This window comes from Onychomys torridus, chromosome X (assembly GCF_903995425.1).
Source record: "Onychomys torridus chromosome X, mOncTor1.1, whole genome shotgun sequence".
NCBI classification, from domain to species: domain Eukaryota; kingdom Metazoa; phylum Chordata; class Mammalia; order Rodentia; family Cricetidae; genus Onychomys; species Onychomys torridus.
The window spans coordinates 96,083,891-96,099,294 of record NC_050466.1 but is presented as its reverse complement, the minus strand read 5'-3'; positions in this window follow the sequence as shown (position 1 = coordinate 96,099,294).

Below are 15,404 nucleotides of genomic sequence, written 5' to 3'. Positions count from 1 at the left end.
AGTAATATATAAAGGCATACTCATCAGAATAACACTTGACTTCTCAATGGAGACTCTAAAAGCCAGAAGCTCCTGGACAGACGGTATGCAGACACTAAGAGACTATGAATGCCAGCCCAGACTATTATACCTAGCAAAATTCTCAATCACCATAGATGGATTAAACAAAATATTCCATGATAAAACCAGATTTAAACACTACCTATCCACAAATCCTGCCCTACAGAAGGCACTAGAAGAAAAATCTAATCCAAGGACATTTGATGCACCCATGAAAACAAAGGTAATAGATAATTCCATACAACAAACCCCAAAGAAAGGAAACAAGTGGTTGATATATTGTGTACCCCAATAAACTTATCTGGGGGTCAGAGAACAGAACAGCCACAATATTAAAAATAGAGGTTAGGCAGTGGTAGCACATGCCTTTAATTCTAGCATTCCAGAGGCAGAGATCTGTCTGGATCTCTGTAAATTCAAAGCTACATTGAAAATAGCCAGGCATGGTGCCACATGCCTTTAATCCCAGGAAGTGATGGCAGGAAGCAAGAAGGTATTTAAGGCCTGAAAACCAGAAACTAGAGCCTGTTAAGCTTTTAGGCTTTTGAGCAACAGTTCAGCTGAGATCCATTCTGGATGAGGACTCAGAGGCTTCCAATCTGAGGAAAGAGGATCAGCGGAGGAATTGGCAAGGTGAGGTAGCTGTGGCTGGTTCTGTCTCTCTGATCTATCAGTATTCACCCCAATACCTGGCTCTGAGTTTGTTTTTATTAATATTGTGCTACAGAAACATACAACACTACCACCAAAAAATAACAGAAATTAACAATCACTGGCCATTAATATCCCTTAATATCAATGGACTCAATTTGCCTATAAAAAGACACAGACTAACAGTACTATATACAAGAAACATACCTAAACTTCAAAGACAGACACTACCTCAGAGTGAAGGGCTAGGAAAAGTCTTTCCAGTCAAATGGACTTAAGAAGCAAGCTGGTGTAGCTATCCTAATATCTGACAAAAAAATAGACTTCAAACTAAAATTAATCAAAAGAGATTGAAAAGGATATTACATGTTCATCACAGGAAAATTTTATCAAGATGAAGTCTCAATTCTGAACATTTATGCCCCAAACACAAGGGCCCACGTATTTAAAAGAAACATTACTAAAGCTTAAATCACAATCAAACCCCACACACTAATACTGGGAGACTTCATCTCCCACTCTCACCAATGGACAGTTCTGCCATACAGAAACTTAAGAGAGAAATAAGGGAACTAACAGAAATTATGACTCAAATGGATTTAATAGACGTCTACAGAACATACCACCCAAACACAAGAGAATATACCTTCTTTTCAGCACCCCATCGAACCTTCTCTAAAATTGACCACATACTCGGTCACAAAGCAAATCTCAACAGATACAATAAAATTGGAATAACCTGCTGTATTCTATTAGATCACCATGCTTTAAAGTTAGAATTCAACAATAGCACAAATTACAGAAAGCCTACAAACTCATGGAAACTGAACAACACTCACCTGAATCACCACTGAGTCAAGGATGAAATAAAGAAATTAAAGACCTACTAGAGACCAATGAAAATGAATGTACAACATACCCAAACTTGTGGGACACTATGAAAGCAGTGTTAACAGAAAAGTTCATAGCACTAAATGCCTACATAAAGAAGTTGAAGAACTCTCACACTAGCGACTTAACAGCACAATTGAAAGCTCTGAACAAAAAGAAGCAACTCATCCAGGAGGAATGGACACTAGAAAATAATCAAATTGAAGGCTGAAGTCAACAAAATAGAAACAAAGAGAATAATACAAAGAATCAATGAAACAAAGAGTTGGTTCTTTGAGAAAATCAACAAGATAGACAAACCCTTATCCAAACTAACTAAAAGGCAGAGAGTGAATATCCAAATTAACAAAATCAGAAAACAAAAAGGGAGACATAACAACAAACAATGAGGAAATCCAGAAAATCATCGTCACACTTTAAAAACCAGTCCACAAAATTGGAAAATCTAAAGCAAATGGACAAATTTCTCGATAGGTACCATATACCAAAATTAAATCAAGACTAAATAAACAATTAAAATTCAATCAAGACAAGATAAACAATTAAAATAGACCTATAACTCCTATGGAAATAGACATTAAAATCCCTCCCCCCCAAAAAAGCCCAGGGCCGTATGTCCAGATGGTTTCAGTGCAGAATTCCACCAGAATTTCAAAGAAGAGATACCAATACTCCTCAAATTGTTCCACACAATAGGAACAGAAGGAACATTGCTAAACTCTTTCTATGAGGCTATAGTTACCCTGATACTCAATCCACATAAAGATGCAACAAAGAAAGAGAATTACAGATCAATCTCCCTCATGAACATTGATGCAAAAATACTCAATGAAATACTGGCAAACTGAATCCAAAAACACATCAAAATTATCCATCATGATGAAATAGACTTTATCCCAGAGATGCAACATGCAAAAATCTGTTCAACATGCAAAAATCTGTTAAAATAATCCATCATATAAACAAACTGAAGGAAAAAAAACCACATGATCATCTCATTAGATGCTGTAAAAGCCTTTGACAAAATCCAACACCCCTTCAAAAGTCCTGGGTCTGTCAGGAATACAGAGAACATACCTAATCAGGCAATTTACAGAAAGCCAACATCAAATTAAATGGAGAGAAACTCAGAGAGATTCCACTAAAATCAGGAACAAGACAAGGCTGACCACTCTCCCCATATCTATTCAATAAAGTAATCAAACTTCTAGCTAGAGCAATAAGACAGCAAAGGGAGATCAAGGGGATGCCAATTGGAAAGGAAAAAGTTAAACCTTTGCTGTTTGCAGACAATATGATAGTATAAATAAGTGACCCCAAAAATTCTACCAGGGAACTCCTACAGCTGATAACCACCTTCAGTAATGTAAGAGGATACAAGATTAACTAAAACAAAACAAAACAAGCCAAAAAACAGTAGCCCTCCTATAAACAAATGATAAACAGGCTGAGAAAGAAAACAGAGAAACATCACCCTTTACCATAGCCACAAATAATATAAAGTACCTTGGGGTAACTCTAACTAAGCAAGTGAAAGACCTACATGACAAGAACTTTAGGTCCTTGAAAAAAGAAATTGAAGAAGTGTTGCTGTTGGTCACTGCACGGGTGTGTGGGTTCACACGGATCCATGGAAAGAAGATTCAGAGGCATCTTAAAAATGAATCTGGCCTTTCATGGCTGCAAGGGGGTCCAGCCTCAAAGGACTGAACCACTTTCCCTTCTCCTAAGGCATTTTTATTTACTCTCTATTTACAGTTTAGCCAGTTAATTTCTGCACCTTCAAAACAACCTGAAAGGAGCTCCCAAAGATAAAATGCCAAGTGCAAATACTTGATTTTTCAGGAACCTTGGTTTTCTGAATCAAGTTTTACATAGGCCTTTGATCCTTGACTTTCAGACAAGATTGACATAAAGTGATCAGAGAAACAAAAGGTATAAGAGAAACAAAAGGTGTTGGTTAAACAAAGGATGGCTAGGTGCTACTCTCTGGAAACAGGCCAGGAATAGCTCAGCAGGAAATCAGCCACAGATCCCCCTTTTTATTTAAAAAAAAATCAATTATCTTGTAGGTTATGCAGCCTTACAGCAAATATAGCCTTTTTTCTACCTATTTGTCTTATCTAATGCAAATATACCAAAACACATTTTAAAGCCAATAAATTTCCTATTGCTAGAACAAGAGCAACACCTGCTAGGATTAGTGATTCATAGGATTGAATAAGGCTAAGGTATCTGCTAGATTTTTCCATAATGTCCATTCCTGTCATATGTGGTAACATTTTTGTAAAGCTTTCGTTAATTTTTTCTGTAAATCAAAAACCATTTGAGAAGAATTAGGGTGACCCAACAAATGCATCTTAACCTTATTCTAATCATACTTGCTTCCATTAAATCTTAAGGGTGTGATAAAATAACAAGAAACGTTCCAATCACATTTTTATTTTATTTGCTCCTTCAAAATTTCTAATTGACCCCCTAAAAATACAACATGTTGCCTTAATTAAGCTAATTCATTTACTAACTCATTATCAATTTTATTTTGTTCAGTCCAAAGTTCTGAATGTCTATGCCAATCTTTAATGAATTTAGTGGTTTGGATTTCTTTATGAAGCGCTACTCCAGCCGTTGCTGCTGTAGCTGTCAATGCAATGACTCCAGCAATAACTGCAACCACCAGTCCAGCCATACAACATGTTCTTTTTAATATTTTTTCAGCGAGCTTCTGAACTAGGATCATCACAGGAGAGTCTTGCCATGGCCTCGACAACTTCCCTGGTATCCAGATTGCTGGCCTTGCTCTAAGAATATATAAACTTTCAAAGGTCAAATTTAAAACCATACTAGAATTAACACAGGTATGAAGGGTACACTGTTCACAAGTGATGCTGTAATTATTTGGGTGCCATTGTACAGGCCCCTTTAATAGCAAGTAAGGTAATGGTACACATAGGATGGCTTTGATTTAGTCTAAAAGACAGAGTGTACTTATTATTCTTAATGTTCAGTTTTCCTTCCCATGCCTTAAGAGGGTGGAAGGCACTTGTCAATTTCCACAAGTTACTCTGAATTGAATTGCCCAATTGCAGGAGAGGACTTGCCATTCCCACTCCATGCCACCAGATAGACTCATTAATAGAAGCACTGATTTCCACAGTTCCATTTATATTATACCGTTTTCATCTTAACTCTGAGTGAGAATATTTCCCTTGAGGGGTGCCATGAGGGCTCCAATCAATGATGTCTCCTTTGGAGATATTAATTAGCCCTCCAGATTTTTCACTCTTACACTGTTGTTAATGTACCCAGTCAGATTCCTTGTTAGTAACCCTCATCTCACAGAATGACAGATTTATGGAATTAGTAGCATTAATCTCTTGTCCTTTAAAACTGGATATATGAAGCATATAAAAGTTATTATGAAAATCTTGGGTAGTATTGACTAAGGATAGCCATACTTGAGAGGTTATTTTTAGGCATTGAATTCCATTTCCCATGCAAATAAGTATTCCTTGTACTCCAACAGTGTAGTTGTCAATCACTTTACCTTCCTCCATTGGCTGAGTGGGACCTCGGTTGTCATAAGGACCAGGAAGCCAAAACGATTCAGTAACCACTACAGGAATATTCCTATCTCCCCAACTTACTGTTATGTTAATTAGAGGATTGGGGATGTAAGTCCAATAATTATGATCCATCCCTTTTACTTGCACCGTTACCATGGAAAACATGGCAAGAAATAAGTTTGTAGCATTCAGAGGCTTGTGAGTCATGCAAAGTATCATCTCTCCTTTGTCACACAAACTCTTAAGCTTTCCCCAGGTGGGAGGACTAGTTGTTTGTTGCAAAGGTCTCTTGTGTCTCCACTTTGGCAGAGGCATCCCTGCATCTGCAGCATCTTGGAGATGTCTTTTGCTCATGGCAGATTTTTATCAATTTTGATGGAATCCATAATTTATTATCTCCTGTGGAAATATAAGCATAACCTTGGCCCTAACTTAACACTTTCCCTAAATTATTTTGATGTTAAAATATTTATAATACATGGGCTGACTTGATTCAGTAATTCTTTCCATAACGTAATGTTCCTGTTTCATTAGCGTTTAAAAAAATTTAAAGTTAGTAGAGTATTATGCAGTCTATCTCTGGGGGTCTTCATATACCCCTTCTGTTTAACAAGCATCTCTTTTAGAGTGTGGTTAGATCTCTCAACAATTGTTTAATTTTAGTATTGATATAGGGTATCATAATCTCAGCTAGATTCATACCTGACAATTGATAAAGTCTTAATCTTCCCATTCTGATTAGTTTAGAAACATTTTTTATATAGGTTTTTTACTCTGCTAGCTAAAAAAAAATTCCATTCAAAAATATAATCCTCTCTCTGTATTAATGAGTCCAGTAGGGGAATGATTTGATGGTAAAATTACTAAAATAAACCTCTTTGTAAGGTCTAATCTATGCACACAGGCATTTTGTAATTTTCGTTCTACCAGGGCTAATTCTTTTTTGGCCTCAACTGTTAACTTTCTGAGACTGTTTAAATCTGAGTCATCCTGCAGAATTTGAAACAAATTAGTTAATTCTTGAGTAGACAATTCAACTGTAGGCTGCAACTAGTTAGTATTACCCAATAATTTTTGAAAATCATTAAGAGTATGCAGTTGATCTTTCCTAATCTGTACCTTCTGTGGCTTAATTCTCAGTTTACTTAATTTATAGCCTAAAAAGCTAAGAGAATCTTTTCTTTGTATTTTTTTTTCAGGAGAAATTTATAATCTACAACAGGGTAAATTTTTCTGTACTACATTAAACATTTTTTCCTAAGGTATTCTTCATCAGAAGCAGCCAATAAAATATCATCCATATACTGATAAATAATATATTGAGGAAATTGCTTATAAGTCATTTCCAGTGGTTGATTTTCAAAATATTGACAAAGTTGGGCTACCAATGTGGCCCCTACTCTAAATTTGGATAGCCAAGTCCTTTCTTATCTTGCCTTTGTACAACCTACATAGTATGTGACCTGTCTTTATAATTCTTTTCCATGTTCTTTCCAGGAATGTATTCCAATTTAAACATCAATTTATTAGCTGTTTCTGAAATTGTAGGGCTATTAATTTGAATTTATCATTGTTGTAACAAATCTCTCCCCCATAAATTTATGGCTGTATCAGCCATATAAGGCTTTAATATCCCTTCTTGTCCTTTCAGTCCTACATTCTTTTTTACTTGAGATAAGATTCCAATGCCAACAAATTGAGTGGAGACTTCTTGTAGAGGCAAGTTGGGATCCCAGGATTCTTGTGATATTATAGATATATCCAGTACCAGAATCCAATGATCCTTCAATCTCAATCCCATTTAATTTTACTTTTAATTTAGGCTGTTTATAATTGTAACTGTTTGCCAAACACCTTTTCACCTGTACTTCCAAAGCCTCCAGTTATACATTTAGGTGCCACTTTGCCTTTAAGATATGGAAGCAATAATAACTGAGCAATTCTATCATTAGTTTCTATGTCCATGGTTCTTATTATATATGCCAATTATAAAAACATTAAATACAATTTCTACAAGATTCTAAGAAGTAACTTAGGCAACACTCTGGAGTATTTTTATAAAATCTTAAAAAGAAGATCCTTTTTTTATAGATCTCAAGTAACACATTAATGTAATTTACCAATTATTAACAATGTGGACCAAACAATTTACTTATATTTTGTTTACTGGAAAAAAATTGTAACCTCTTTATGAGTAACAGACTATTTTCTATGGGTTTTTATCCTAGCAATCACATTATTTAATAAGCTAACAACCCAATCTGTTTCAGGTGCTAGGTTTCTATAGAATTTAACCAAGAATTTCTAGAAAGCAACTTAAAGAGCAGAGCCAAATTCTCAGTAATGACCAACAGACAAGAGCATACCTAATATATAGTTTAAAATTGTGAATCCTGTTCCTTTAATTTATCTACCATGAAAAATCAAAAATTCATCCAAACATTTATTAGACAATCAAAAGAGAACATCCTCTATACAATGAATGATTAATATCTCTGGAAATTCAAACAGCATTGACTTAGCATTCCAAGTTCTGACTGCAATTGTTCTTTACCAGAAAGTGAGCCCATTTAAACTTTCTCTTCCTCCCTTGAAGGGACTACTAGTAATGAGTTATTCCCTTCATTAGGGAAAAACAGAAAACATTTCCCACAAATGGTCTTTAATATTGAGTTACTCCTGCTCCGATGGGGGGGGGGGGGCATTTAAACCGAAGTTAAGCAAACAGACAACAAAATTCTAAGCTCTGGGCTTGCTGTATTTAGGCTGCAGCCATGAGGCCCACCTGTTGATTCTTTGTAATTCAGATGCTGCTCTATGCTAGCAGGCAGAAAGAACTCAGAGTATTAGCTATCCTGAAATTTTTGTATCTGAAAGAGCCTTTTCTTCCTCTGTTACTACTGGGAAGAGGCTTTTTTTCTTTCTTATTTTTATTTTATGAGGCTTTTTAATCTTTAGGCCTAGTTTTAATATTTTCCCCCCTTTTTACTTGGAAAATCCATTTTTCTTGATTAAGAATTTCTCCCTTTTCTATTGGGAAATTTCCTTTTATTTCCTTTTCTTCCCTCTTCTCTATTGGGAAGATTCCCTTCTTTATTTCCTTTCTTTCCCTTTTCTCTATTGAGAAAGGTTGTTTTCCTTGATTTATTTCCTGTCTCAGGAGTCATTGTATTTTTATCTTTAAAAATTGTGCAGTTACCACTTTTTATTTTGATAAGCATTTTAGCAACTGTACATTCTGTTGCTCCTGCGATGGGAAGTTTAAATTCCCCATGACCCTGCCGATCCTGGAGTCCTCTTACCCTGAGAGCACTTCCTTCCAGTTCTTAAGATGGCTAGCTTCTCTGTCTTTCTTAGGGGACCCTTTGTTCTTCTTCAGGCCATGCCCATTGCATTGGGCACCAGCTATTGATGTTGGTCACTGCATGGGTGTGTGGGTTCACATGGATCCATGGAAAGAAGATTCAGAGGCATCTTAAAAATGAATCTGGCCTTTCATGGCTGCAAGGGGGTCCAGCCTCAAAGGACTGAACCACTTTCCCTTCTCCTAAGGCATTTTTATTTACTCTCTATTTACAGTTTAGCCAGTTAATTTCTGCACCTTCAAAACAACCTGAAAGGAGCTCCCAAAGATAAAATGCCAAGTGCAAATACTTGATTTTTCAGGAACCTTGGTTTTCTGAATCAAGTTTTACATAGGCCTTTGATCCTTGACTTTCAGACAAGATTGACATAAAGTGATCAGAGAAACAAAAGGTATAAGAGAAACAAAAAGTGTTGGTTAAACAAAAAATAGATTAGGGCTAGGGCTACTCTCTGGAACCAAGCTAGGAGTAGCTCGGCAGGAAAACAGCCACAAAGAAGATGTCAGAAAATGAAAACATCTCCCATGCTCTTGGATAGGTAGCATCAGCATAATAAAACTGGGAATCTTACCAAAAGTAATCTACAGATTCAATGCAATCCCCATCAAAACCCCAACACAATTCTTCACAAACCTGGAAAGAATAATACTCAACTTCATATGGAAAAACAGAAAACCTAAGATATCTAAAACAATTCTTTACAATAAAGGAACTTCTGGAGACATCACCATCCCTGACTTCAAGCTCTACTATAGAGCTATACTAATAAAAACAGCTTGGTATTTGCATAAAAACTGACATGTGGACAAATGGGATCAAATTGAAGATCCTGACATTAATCTACACATCTATGAATACCTGATTTTTGTCAGAGAAGCCAAAACAAAACTGTACAATGGAAAAAAGAAACATTTTCAACAAATGGTACTGGCATAACTGGATATCAACATGTAGAAGATTGCAAATAGATCCATATCTATCACCACACACAAAACTCAAATCCAAGTGGATCAAATACCTCAATATAAATCCAGCTTCACTGAACCTGATAGAAGAGAGAGTAGGAAGTAGCCTAGAAAGCATTGGCACAGGAAACCACTTCCTAAATACAACACCAGTAGCACAGACACTGAGAGCAACAATTAATAAATGGGACCTCCTGAAACTGAGAGGCTTTTGTAGCATAAAGGGCACGGTCAATAAGACCAAACGACAGCCTACAGAATGGGAAAAGATCTTCACCAACCCCACATCTGACAGAGGGCTAATCTCCAAATATATAAAGAACTCAAGAAACTAGACAGCAAAATACCAAACAATCCAATTAAAAAATGAGCTATAGATGTAAACAGAGAATTCTCAACAGAAGAATCCCAAATGGCCAAAAGACATTTAAGGAATTGCTCAGCATCCTTAATCATCAGGGAAATGCAAATCAATATGACTCTGAGATACCATCTTACACCTGTCAGAATGGCTATGACCAAAATCACTGATAACAGCTTATGTTAGAGAGTATGTGGAATAAGGGGAACACTCCTCCATTGTTGATGGGAGTGCAAACTTGTACAGCCACTTTGGAAATCAGTATGGCAGTTTCTCAGAAAATTGGGACTCAATCTACCTCAAAATCCAATGATACCACTCTTGAGCATTATACCTAAGGGATGCTCAAGCACACCACAAGGATACATGCTCCTCTATGTTCATAGCAGCATTATTTATAATATGCAGAACCTGGAAGCAACCTAGATTCCCCTCAACCGAAGAATGGATAAAGCAAATGTGGTACATATACACAATGGAGTACTACTCAGCAGAGAAAAACAATGACATCATGAAATTTGCAGGCAAATGGATGGAACTAGAAAATATCCTGAGTGAGGTAACCCAGATGCAGGATAAACATGGTATGTACTTACTTATAATTGGATACTAGATGTAAAGCAAAGGGTAATCAGAACACAACTCAAAACTTCAGAGAAGCTAGGAAACAAGGAGGACCCCCTAAGAGGGATGTACGAATCACCTTGGGAAGGGACAGAGGAGATCCTGATGAGTAAATGGGATCAGGGGTGGGCAATAGAGGGTGAGGGTTGGGGGATGAGAACATGAGGGAACAGGATGGTCAAGCTGAGGGAGAGATGGAGTAGGAGATCAATGAAAGAGATCTCTTGATAGAGGGGTAAAAGAGAAACCTGGTGCTAAGGAAATTCCCAGGAATCCACAAGGACAAGATTAGACTACTGGCAACAGTGATGTGAGTGCCTGAACTGATCTAACCTGGCAATCAAATTGATTAATACCCTAACTGTCATCATAGAGCCTTCATTCAGTAACTGATGGAAGCAGATGCAGAGATCCACAACCATGCACCAGGCTGAGCTCCAGGAGTCCAGTTGAAGAGAGGGAAGAGGGATTATATGAGCGAGGTGGGGTCAAGATCATGATGGGGAAATCTGCAGAGACAACTGAATAAAGCTCAAAGGGACTCACAAACTTTAGATCGACAGCTGTGGAACCTGCATAGGACCAGACTAGACTCTCTGCATATGAGATACAGTTGTGTAGCTGGGTCTGTTTGAAGGACTCCTGGAACTATGATCAGGATCTATCCTTGGTGCATGAGCTGGCTTTCTGGATCCCATTATCTATGATTGGATACCTTGCTCACCCCTGATAAAGTGGGGAAGGCTTTGCCCTGCCTCAACTGAATGTACCAGGCTTAGCTATCTTCCCATGGGAGAACTTACCCTGTTGGAGGAGGGGTGTGTGGGGGAGGTAGGGGAGCGGGAAGAGGTATGAGAGGGGGATCTGTGGTTGGTATGTAAAATGAATAAAAAAATTTAAAAAGCATACATCATTAAGAAATTATATGAGAGTCAGACAGTGGTGGCACATGCCTTTAATCCTAACACTCAGGAGGCAGAGGCAGGCAGATCCCCAAGTTTGAGGCCAGCATGGTTTACAGAGCAAGTTCCAGGACAGCCAGGGCTATACAGCAACAAAAAAAGGAAAGAAAGAGAAAATGAAACTATATGAGCACCAAAACTAGTATGAAACAGTAAGCAGGATATCTGACAACTGTTAGAATTCCCATCTCAATCTTTTGGTGAAGAGGAAAAAATAGAAGGCTGGAGATTCAGATTATCATGCTCATTAGTCACTGAAAGTTTAATCTGGAATAAATCTAAACCTTTTGTAAGTGTCCTCAGTCCTTCATACATACAGTAAGTTATTATTCAGCACAATTCTGTATCCAAAAAAATATTTATAAACGCTATTAAAACAAAACCATGCAAATGTTGGAAGGATTGTTTCCACAATGATAAAGGTTCCTTTATGAAGGCAAGGAACTTTCTGCATTGGGGCCAACAGAATTTGAAATAAAATAGCTAATATTGCTTAAGTACTTGTCATGATAAGCCATGTGTGAGCATCATTATATTATTATAAATTTACACTTTTACTTTTTTTTAAATTTTTGCCTAAAATTTACTATTTTTACATATTTATGAGTCACAATGTTGTGTTTTGATTCATATGCATTGGGTAGTGATCATCTAAGAGTAAAAATAAAACTTTTCATTTAATTTTATAGATAAGGAAATAGTCTTAATGATTTGCCCAAGGTGCTATGATTTGGAAGTGACATAGTTGGGATTTGAAATTAAGGCCTATCATACTCTTGCTCTTTTCAAGTTGAGATGGTTAGTAATCTAAAGCTAGAGTGAGTTAAAACAGATTTTCTGAATGTAGTGTAATATACTAGAGTCGGCCTGAGAAAAAGGGAGCTCTTTGGAGATTTCTCTTTAAAGCATTCTTACTGGTGTTAATGAATTGTTAAAAGCTCATTTATGCTAAGTTGTTTATTCCTTCCAAGAGTGAAAAGACAATGCTTAACTCGCAAAAGGAAGCAATGATAATGATATTAACTTGTAGTACTAAAGTATGTAAAAGGAGTTTGTAACAAGGTCTCCTTCAAATCTACTCTATGGACAACTTACTCTTGGTTTATTTTTTATTTTTTTCTTATTTCAAATACATTTTTAATTGAAATAGAAATACATGACTTTCCTCACCCCTAGCTACCCTTCCTTTATCTACTGCTCCTGTGTTCCCCCACTCTCAAGTTGATAGGGTTTGCTTTAATTATTATTGTTACAAATGTGTGTATTCAAAAATACATATAAATACAACCTGCTGAGTCTATTTTGTTTGTTTGAGTATATATAGTTTCAGGACTGACCAATCTGCTTTGGACAGACAATAAAGGAGCTCATCTCTGGAAGAGGCTAATATCCTCTCAGCAGCAAATACTTGCCTATAATTCTTTGTCTGAGGGTGAGACCCCATATTATTTCCCCACTTGCATGTTAACATGTCCATTGATATTACCACTGATGTGGTCTCGTCTATGAAACCATTTTTAGGAGAGTCTGTTACACAGAAGACTTCCTGGTATTCTGGCTCTCACAATCTATTGTCCCCATCTTCTACAATATTCCATGATCTATAGATACAGGAGCTTTGATGTAGATGTAAATCATGAGCGTCCCATGATTTACAGATGTTCTTAGTTCTCCAGATTTCTAGTGTGCTCCATGTGTACCTGGATTTGAAATTTATTTTGAACCTATTGCTGTGTACACTTAGAATAGTAAATTTCTCGAACTTTTGTCTTTCTGCTAGCAAAGCAAACATAATGATAATTCTTACTTCACAGAGTCATCCTGAGGATTGAATAAAAACTGTGTTTGGATGCCTGTAAATAACTACAGCTACCAGGTTTATAATGTTTGTTGCTTCAGATATTGTTATATGTGTTTGCATTAATTTGCATAATCACAAGGGCCCTGTGAAATAGGTGTATTATTAACCCAATGTAGCTGAGGAAACCGAAGCAGATGTAGGTTGTTATACCCAAAGTCACATAGCCACAGAGTAACAAAGCCAGAATTGGAAGAATGGCTAGCTATCACCTTCTTCCAAGTGTTTTTTTTTTTTTTTTTTTTACAAAAGAAGATAATTACATAAAATAAAAATTTAAAAAGCATTAGATTAAGGAGACATTGAAGAATAAGACTTCTAAAATTAAATATTTTTGAAACAACACTGTATATCTGAGAGTGTTTTAAATGAGCAGGTACAACAGTAGAAGTAATAATCCTTAGTGGCCATGACGACATAGTAGATCCTATATTTCCCTGAAAAGACTCTGACCTGTAACTACTGTCCAATAAATATTCATGTCTGCAATTGTGATTATGAAGCTCATAATATATAGTAGGAGCAGCAGAGTATGCACACAAATGACAAGACAGAAAGTAGAAAATGGAGAAAAGCATTAAGGAAAAGGAGAAATCAGGCCTTCTGAGGCTGAGGATATTTATGTTGCTGAAAAAGTGGGCTTAAGAGGAAAGGCAGTTAGTCCACAGCTTGTGAAAAGGACCAACTCTGCAAAGTGCAGAATGGAAAGTGGAGCTCAATTCTGAATGTAAGGTACAGAGACTGGGAAATGAACGTATTTTGGGAATCAGCAGTTCCTTTTGATTGTGAAAGTTACATATGAGGCATGAAATGAGTACATTAGGAAATGTTCAGATTTAAGGTTGAAGGGATATGAAAGACAAAGAAGGGTTTTGAACTTTATGCTGGAAGTTCATGAAGTCAGTGGAGACTTTTCAAAATGTTTTAATATCAACAATGACCCCAACTTCAAGAAAATTAACCTAACAGCCAATGGAGAATGAATTAGAGAGCAAGGTATTGCAAACAGGCATTCCTTTGGAAAGTTATTGGGATAGCCAGGCAACATTGATGGAAACAAAACAGGAACATTTTCTCCTGAGTCAAGGGGACAGTTCAAAAAACATTTACTTAAACACACTCATTAAATTTCTCCTGTGGGAGAAGCACTTTGGTGAATTGACCTGAATTCCCTCCCCTCTTGGTGAGGCTTATTAAAATTGTAATTTGATAACTGTAGTTAAAACTCCCCCAGTTGCATGTGCTATGACATTTATCCTTGACAAATACGTCTACCCTTTTCAAGAAACACTTTGAGCTGTGAAATCAAAGGATAGACTTTCCTCCCACAGATGGACAATAAGCAAGCTTGCTCATTCAGAGCCATAGCCTGTACTAAAATCTTGTGACCAGTAGATGGCGATTACAAGCTTTTGCCTGTGCAACAAGTATCTCATAATGCGTGGGAAGAAATTGGAAGTCTAAACAAGGGGAGATACTTATGTCAAGTGAAGGAAAGGAGAGACTAGGACTGCAAATGAGATGACAAGGTGATGGAAGCTGGGCTTGCAGTTAAACATACTCCTAGAGAAGTCACGCAATTCAGAGCTAGCTTTCAAAATTTGTACCTATATCTGCTGGTGAGGAAGGAATTTGTACTGGCATACAGGCAAATACTGAAAACAATAATTTTCCTGTTCTATAATCCCTCAAACTTAGTCTATAATAGGGATTGTAGCTGTGCTTCAACAGGGCTGAACAGACCTTTGGGCCCAGTGTAACAACAAAGGCAACTTGAAAATCTCAAGCATTCTTCTATGTGACTCTATCTAGTTTTAAACCTACAATACTTCCTCTGTCTACTTCCATATCATAGGACACATAACTATTTATCACATAGATTTAGATATAATAGAGGAAGCTTGGGGGTGAGTAAAACGAAATAAAATCACGCAGTCTTAGAGGCATAGGCTTATAATCACAGTGCTTGGGAGATTGAGGCAAAAGGTTCATGAGTTTGAGTACAGCCTGACTGACATGGTGGTGCTACATAGTGAGACTCTTTCTCAAAAATTAAATTTATTTATTACTTAAATTTAAATTAAATTTAAAAATTTAATAA